Here is an 8,751-nt window from a genome sequence, read left to right on the forward strand (position 1 = left end):
GACGGGTGGGAGTGTAAACGGAGATATGGTCAGAGATGTAAATGGGAGAAGAGTGGGTGAGGGCTTTGTAAGTGAGTGTGAGAAGCTTGAAATGGATTCTGAAAGGGAAGGGGGAGCCAGTGAAGGTCTTGTAGGAGAGGAGAGGTGGACGTAGTGTGTTTGGTGAGGAAAATGAGGCGGGCAGCAGCATTGAGGATAGATTGGAGTGGAGAGACGTATTTGTCAGGAATGCCAGTCAGGAGAAGATTACAGTAGTCCAGTCTGGAGATGACCAGTGAGTGGATAAGGGTCTTAGTAGCATCCTGGGTGAGAAAGGGTCTGATCCTGGAAATATTTTTTAGATGAAAACGGCAGGTTTGTGAGAGGTGCTGATTGTGTGGTTTGAAGGAGAGGGAGGAGTCAAGGATTACTCCAAGACAGCGCACTTGGGGGCTAGAGGAGATAGTAGTGACATCAATAGATAAGGAGATTGTGGGAGGTGAGGTTATGCGGGAGGGAGGGAAGATGATCAGCTCAGTCTTAGACATGTTAAGTTTAAGAAAGCGCTGCGACATCCAAACAGAGATAGCAGAGATACAGTTGGAGATACGAGTGAGGAGAGCAGTGGAGAGGTCAGGGGAGGAAAGATAGATTTGAGTCATCAGCATAGAGATGATATTGGAAATCAAAAGAACTAATGAGCTTACCTGGTGAGGATGTATAGAGAGAGAAAAGAAGAGGACCAAGGACAGAGCCTTGGGGTACACCTACATTTAGTGGAGAAGAGGGGGAGTCATGAGAGGAGACAGAGAATGAATGGTCAGAGAGGTAAGAAGACAGCCAAGAGAGGGCAGTATCATGCAGACCAATGGAGTGAAGGATTTGCAGTAGGAGAGGGTGGTCCGCAGTGTCAAAAGCAGCAGAGAGATCAAGTAGAATAAGTAGAGAGTAGTGGCCCTTAGATTTAGCAGCATGGAGGTCATTGCAGACTTTTGTAAGGCCAGTTTCAGTAGAGAGAATGGAAGCCAGACTGAAATGGGTCAAGCAGTGAGTGTGAGGAAAGAAAGGAAGTAAGGCGGTTGTAGACAATACGCTCAAAGAGTTTGGAGGCAAAAGGGAGAAGAGAGATTGGTCAGTAGATGGAGAAAGTGCCTGGATCAAGGTAGGTTTTTAATAATAGGAGAGATGAGTGCATGCTTGAAGGCAGAGAGGATAGTGCCTGATGAGAGGGAGAGATTGAGAAGGTGGGAAAGATGGGAACAGACAGAAGGAGAGTGTCAGCATCCGGAGTCTTACCTCCGGTTCTGGTCCCTGCGGTCTTCCTGTTGGTTGGCTGGTGTGGCTGCGATGGATAGGAGCTGGTCCTCTGGTGTGGCTGCCGAGCATCTGGAGGCCGGGATCCGGGTCCTGGGGAGCGGAGCATGGCAGCCGGAGGTGTCTGTTTCCCGGTGTCCTGTTGCTGGAGTGCAGCATCTGGGAGGCTGAGGCCAGAGGTAGTGGCTGTGTGCTGGTTCCACGTGTGTCCTCTGTGTCGGGAGCAGCCATGTTGGAGACAAAGCCTAGCCAATAGGTATCCCAGTTCGCGTCCAGCCAATCTGGCGCAGTCTTCCCTTATAAAAAGGGGTGGATGTTTAGCTATGGTGCCAGTGCTTTGAGTTACTTGCTGCTGTAAGGTGCTCAAGCTCTGTGCTCCCAGGTTAACCCCTGGAATCCTGGTTCTGCTGTGGCCGCCCGGTGGTCAGTTCTGTTATTGCAGTCCTTTGCTCTAAGTCCACCGCCTCTTGCAATTCAACCACTGGGTCCACTATCCAGTAGAGGATCTCCGTTTGCTGACGGTGCTCACAGCGATCCTCTCTTCAACATCATATCACAAGTCATCTCTCCATTCAGTGTTCTTCAGCATTGTTTACAAATCACAAGTTATCTCTCCATTCAGTGTTCTTCAGCATCATTTACAAATCAGCATTGTTTACAAATCACAAGTCATCTCTCCATTCAGTGTTCTTCAGCACATTTACAAATCACAAGTCATCTCTCTATTCAGTGTTCTTCAGCATCGTTTACAAATTACAAGTCATCTCCATTCAGTGTTCTTCAGCATCGTTTACAAATCACAAGTCATTCAGTGAACTTCGGCATTGTTTACAAATCATAAATCACTTCATTCAATATTCATCATTGTTTACTAGTCACGAACATTTCGTCCTTCAGAATTCACTCAGACTTATCTCCTAGCCGTTGTGTATGATTGAAGTCTCATTAAAACTGAACTAATCTTTCCTTAGTGTTTTGTTCTGTCATTGATCAGTCGTCGGATCCCCAACTCAAGCCGAGCGTGACAGAGAGAGAGGTAGCGGAGGAGGCGGGAGGGGATAGGGTCAAGAGGGGAGGTGGTATGGGGAGAGGAACAAATGAGGGCCATGACTTCCTCACCAGATGTATGTAAGAAAGATTTAAGAGTTGGTGAGAGGGATGGGGAGGGGTGGTAAGTTATGGGAGGAGGCTGGTTGCTGATGGTCTGGTGTGATGTGATGTCCTGACATATGGAGTAAATTTTGGACGTGAAGTAAGTGGCAAAGTCAAGAGCAGAGAGTGAGGAGCGGAGACGAAGTGGAGGTGGGCAGAGGAGTGAGTTGAGAGTGGCAAAGAGGCACTGTGGGTTGGAAGACTGGGAGGAGATGAGGTTCTTGAAGAATAACTGTATAGCAAGGGAAAGGGCAGGATTGAAGGATGAGAGAATAAGTTTGAAATAGAGGAAGTCTGCAATAGAGTGTGACTTCCCCTAGTGTGCCAGGGTTGAGGTGTTAATTTGCGAAGGTGAATAGTGGTTGGTGGAGCGACAGAGTCAAGAGCAGAAGTAAGGGATGCATTGTATATGGAAGTGGCTTGTTGAGGGCATGAGAGAGAGAATAGGAGAGAAGAGTGAGTCAAACAGGGAGGAAAGGAATGTGGTGTCAGTAGACTCAATGTTACGCTTAGTGATGGTAGCCTTAGGAGGGAGAGATGGGGAAGCTGAGAGAGATAGGTTAAAGAAGAGCAGGTGGTGGTCAGAGAGGGCAGGGCCGAAACTAGGATTTTCGGCACCCGGGGCGAGGCAGTAGTTTGCCCCCTCCCCCCCCCATACAAAATACAATAAATCCAAATTACGCCACACATATTACACAATAGAGCCCCTTATTCACAATATACTGCACATTAGTATCCCATATACATATTGTGCTACACAGCAGTAATGCGTGCAGGCAGGGGCGGATCTAGATTATTGTTTTAGGGGGGTTGAACAGTTAATCCTGACAGTGCGATCAGCGCAGCAACTAATGGAGCAGTGGTAATTTAAGAAATATGTGTGTGTGTGTGTGTGTATATATATCTATATATATCTATATATCTGTTAAAAGGCGGCGCTATTAGACGCACTGCCTGAGGGCAGCACAACTGGAGAACACTTGGCGAAGTATTCTATGTGTGAACATGTGAGTGCCGGTATAACAGAGAGAGAGAGAGAGAGAGAAAGAGACTGCATCATACAGAATATATTAAATTAGCTTTAAAAAAAGAAAGTTAGTGAATTTAAAAAAAATCCCACTGCATAGAGCCATCTAATGACCCTAATAAGCACTAGAGACGTTTGCAGCTACAGGTATAGACAGTATGCAGATACTGATAGAGGACCCATATAATAGCACTGTACATACATGGTTTACGTCTGTAGGATAGGAGACTGCTGCCTGGGATGTGGGCTGTGCTGCTACAGAGAGCTTCATTGGACATCCTGCACGCTGTCAGTGTGATATATGCTGCTGCTGCTGCTGGCATGGGATCTGGCACGCTCACTATACGCTGCTCTGCAGTCGATTGATCTAGACTGCAGCAGACAGCATTATGGATCCGTAAATCTCTGATGCCGGCAAAGGAGAAAGCAGAGATTTCAGACAGCGGGGACTTACTGCAGCTGTCTGAGGGTGCTGAATGGGAATCTCGCGCCCATACAAATCCGGCGCCCAGGGCGTATGCTCCCCTAGCCCCCCCCCCTAGTTTCGGCCCTGGAGAGGGTAAATGGGGAGTTGGAAAAATCAGAAATACCACAACGGTGAGTGAAGACCAGATCCAGTGAGCTCCCATTCACATGGGAGGGTGAGGAGGTCCACTAGGAGAGAACAAGTGAAGAGGTGAGGTTAAGGAGTTTAGAGGCAGGGGATTATGTGGGGATATTGATAGGGATGTTGAAATTGCCTAGGATAATGGAGGGAATGTCAGAGTGGAAGTCAGGAGGCAAAGTTGTCGACGAATTTGGAGGCTATGCCAGGGGGGTGGTAAATGACAGCTACTCTAAGATGGACTGGTTGTTAGAGACGTATAGCATGGACCTCAAATGTAGAGAATGTAAGGGATGGTTTTGGTGGTACGAATTGGTAGGAGTAACTAGAAGGTAAAAGGATCCCAACACCACCCCCATGGTGACCCCCAGGTTGTGTGTGTGTGTGTGTGTGTGTGTGTGTGTGTGTGTGTGTGTGTGTGTGTGTGTGTGTGTGTGTGTGTGTGGCCCCCAGCAGAGAGAGCAGCAGGACAAGTAGTGTCAGAGGGAGTTATCCAGGTTTCAGTAATGACTAGTAGGTGCAGGGAGTTGGAAATGAAAAGGTCATGAGTGGGGACCAGTTTGTTACAAACAGATCTGTAGCATTCCAGAGGGCACAGGATAGGGGGTGTGAGTTTGTGGGAGAGATGTGAATGAGATTAACAATCCCAAAACAGGATCTCTTGACAGCAAGGACCAATGCTTTCTAAGTACCATTTCTAATTATTTGTGATGTGCATTGTAATTAGTAATCAGTGCCCATGAGTACTTATTTTCAGGCGGTTCATCTTTTCCTTTCTTATTTACAGTTAGAAGTTCTTTTCTATCAATCTTATCAACTTTTTTAAAGTCCTCCTCTACTCTTTCCTTATCATAACCACAGGAGATATATTTCTGTTTCATGTCTAAAGCCTGTTCTTCAAACGTACTCAACACTGGAGTTGCGCTTTAAACATTTAAATTGTCCGCCTGGTATTGAATGTATCCAGTTAGCAAGATGACAACTGTGAGCGGTGATATATGACATACGCTTTTGATGTTTGAATATTATTATCCTTTATATAACTGATGCCTGGCTTTTGTCAAATCTTAATTGGATGTTTTTGGTATTATTATTATTATTATTATTATTATTATTATACCTTTGACTTTAAATTCCTGCAAGTCCTTATGTTTGCTGTAAGCTTCTGGACAATGCTTTTATTCCCTGTGTATGTTCAATAATTGTGTATAGAGAGCTCACATTGGCACTTACAAGCCAGAGATCTTCCCATACAATATTAGTCAGTATGTTCAGGAAGTCTCTAGTGTCTTTTAGATGTGACCTGTTTTATGCTACCAAAGGTTGAAGGTGGTAATCTACATACTGTGATAAATTAGCACTTATTGATCCAATTCCAAACCACTATAGGACAGCCTGGCGGATTATTTAGATCATTATGCACCTATGGGCGCATATATAACACTGGTACAATGGGCTCTTCTGGTACTAGGAACTTCACTTCAGTTTTACTTAGGGTTCCATTTTGTTTATATATTTCTATCACTGCTCTTGACTTGGTTAGGAATAAATCTGTTGGATTATTACTTCATTTTCTGTAGGTGGATTTCTCCTCTAATTGTCTATAATCTTTTTTCATAATCTATTGTATTCATGAGCGACTATACCTGATAATACGGCTGTGTGGCAACAAAGTATTACAGCACTCAGGTGACTTGGTAAGAGTTGTAGTAACCTCTGAGTAAACCGTCAGTATATTTGTATGTATGTATATACTCTAAGAACACTCGGGATTCAGAATCACAAACCACTGATCGTGTGCGGAATCTTGGCGTTGTCCTAGATGGTGACTTGACACTTAAGCATCAGATATCAGCCACAATCAAATCCTCATTCTTTCACCTGAGGAACATAGCCAGAATCAAGCACTTCATTCCCCCAGATGATCTGCCAAAAGTCATACATGCATTTGTATCATCTCAATTAGACTACTGTAATGCCCTCTGCCTTGGTCTCCCAGCAAAAGAATTGCACCTCTTACAGCTAGTGCAAAACACAGCTGCCAGGCTGTTAACCAACCAGCCCCGTTCTAGCCACATAACACCCATACTCTACTCCCTTCACTGGCTGCCTGTAAGATGGCGAATCATCTTCAAGATTGGCTTACTGAGTTTCAAAGCACTACATGACCAGGGCCCAAGGTACCTGAAGCAGCTACTGACCCTATACTGCCCCACTCGATTACTGCGATCTATAGATGAAGGACTTTTAGCAGTACCTAGAATCTCTCGTAATTCATCTGGGGGTCGAGCTTTTAGTCATACGGCTCCGACTCTATGGAACTCACTTCCCCGCACAGTTCAAGAGGCCCCAACTATAGAATCCTTCAAAAGTAGACTCAAGACTTTCCTGTTTACTCAAGCATTCCTATAATTGTCCCTTTAGTATCTCAATGCTTCTGTATTTTATGAAAATCTGTTCTGTACTTCATTATTTTCTGTACTATATTATGCTATGTATCTGTTAAGCGCCTTGAGTCCTATTGGAGAAAGAGGGCTATATAAATAAAATGATTATTATTATTATTATAACACTGCTAATTAGAGTAATTATAATAAGCTCTGCAATTCAACATGAAGTAGAATTGAGGTTCTTAGAATCATTTTGGACAAAAAATACTATATGGACCCACCTACTGCGACCTCATCAGGAGGGTCTCTGATATTCAGGAAGAAAACAAGAGAAAGACAAAATAACCTTGTGTGGAAGCACTCATTGATTGAATATGAAAAAGATGTGAAGAAAATATATGGTTGAGGAAAAGACCCCTTTGAGTCCTACCTCTGGGAGATAGAGTAAAGCTTAACTTTTATTGGTTTGCTATAAAAATTCACTGGGGTGAACAAAAGTAAATAATAACAAAATCTAGATTGCCATTGTACCAAATATGGTTCTAGATATGGCAGGTGAAAATGTTATTGTAATTATTGTATAATTGTTTGGAAAAAACAATATATACAGGTCACAGAAGGATCGGAATGTATGGTAAGCTTGGAGGAACGTAATATTAGATTTCCTGAGGGAAAAAGGCCCACAGCACCTAGTATTCCCTGGAGGTCTCCCATCCATGTACTGACAAGGCCATACCTGCTTAGCTTCCAAGATCGGACGTGATCGGGCGCATTCAGGATAGTATGGCCGTGGGCCAATTGTATCAGGAATCACGGGTGATTTGTGTGCTGATTTGGGAAATGGCCTATGTGCTCAACTAAAAAACTATGTGAATATGATCGAATTATTAATTTATTGTAAAGTCTCCTGAGAAACTGGCCCACAGCACCTAGTATTCCCTGGAGGTCTCCCATCCATGTACTAACCAGGCCATACCTGCTTAGCTTCCAAGATCAGACGTGTTCGGGCGCATTCAGGGTAGTATGGCCGTGGGCCGTTTGATTCAAGAAATGAGTAGATACAAATCGAGTTTCTGTATGAATAGTAATAATTGGCTTAAATGGAAAAAAAATTATATAGAGAGAATTTTGAAGAAAGTGTTTGTAAAGTTAATTGGTAAAAGACTAGTGATGCAATCACTGATTGACTATAAATAAGTTCAATCCTGAAAAATAAATGTAAAGCAGGCACTTGGATTGTTAGACCCAATAGGGGGGTCTGATGTGCTGTTTTGATATAAACACAAAGTTAGAAGTTACCACTTTAAATATGTCTGCTGTAGATAACCAATTAACTGGATTAAGTTGCAAAAAATTAATTAAATGAGAGTAGCAAAAATGAAGGTTCTTAGTCCCTATATAGAGACAATGACGGTTTGCAATACAATTCCTAATTGATAAGGCTGGCGGTGCAATTATTAATTAGTGATAAGTAGGTTCAATCCTGAAAATAATAACAAAGCGGGCACTGGAATTGTCGGACCCAAATAAGAGGATCTGATGTGCTGTTTTGATACAGACACAATGCTTGAAGTTGCCATGCCACCTCCTATGTAGGTTTGCCAGCTGTTACTGTAGATAACCAGTTGACTGGATTATGTTGCAAAGAATTAATTAAATGAGAGCAACAAAGATGAATATTCTTTGTCCCTGTGTAGAGACAAATGCGGCTTGCAATACAATTCCTGATTGATAAGGCTGGCGGTGCAATTATTAATTTACGATAAATAGGTTCAATCCTGAAAATTAAATGAGAGCAGCAAAGATGAAAGTCTTATGTCCCTGTGTGGAAACGATAGTGGCTTACGATTCCTTAGTGGCTTACAATACAATTCATTAATTGACTGTTAATAGGTTCATTCCTAAATACGGAGCAGGCACTGGAGTTGTTAGATCCAGATTGAGGGTCTAAGGCGCTGCTGGAAAACAGACACTGTATACAGAGTTACCACTTCCAATGATGTAGATATCCCGGCAGCCGGTGGGTGTAACTTGATTGAAGATCGTGACCGTGCTCCGTTTTCTAAGACCGTGCGGCCGCCCGTTCCGGAGAGGGACGTACGTTTCACCTGTAAACTAGGCTTGTTCACTGCACATGTTATATCTTCCTCCCCTGCAGTGCACATGGTTTTGACCAATTGCTATCAAAAATCCTGCTGCGATCAACTTGGAATTACCCCCATGGCTTCCAGTGTGAACAGTTGAGCATCTGTGGATGGAAAGTTTCAGCTACATGCCCGCGACTT

General features: G+C 43.6%; 2 pseudogenes; both read right to left on the reverse strand.

Annotated features, from left to right (window-relative positions):
* Window positions 1-7,143: 7,143 nt before the first annotated feature.
* LOC134983644 (5S ribosomal RNA) lies at window positions 7,144-7,261 on the reverse strand (annotated as a pseudogene).
* A 122-nt stretch (window positions 7,262-7,383) lies between these two features.
* Window positions 7,384-7,501, reverse strand: LOC134983645 (5S ribosomal RNA; annotated as a pseudogene).
* Between the last annotated feature and the right edge of the window lie 1,250 nt (window positions 7,502-8,751).

This window comes from Pseudophryne corroboree, assembly GCF_028390025.1.
Source record: "Pseudophryne corroboree isolate aPseCor3 chromosome 3 unlocalized genomic scaffold, aPseCor3.hap2 SUPER_3_unloc_2, whole genome shotgun sequence".
NCBI lineage: Eukaryota > Metazoa > Chordata > Amphibia > Anura > Myobatrachidae > Pseudophryne > Pseudophryne corroboree.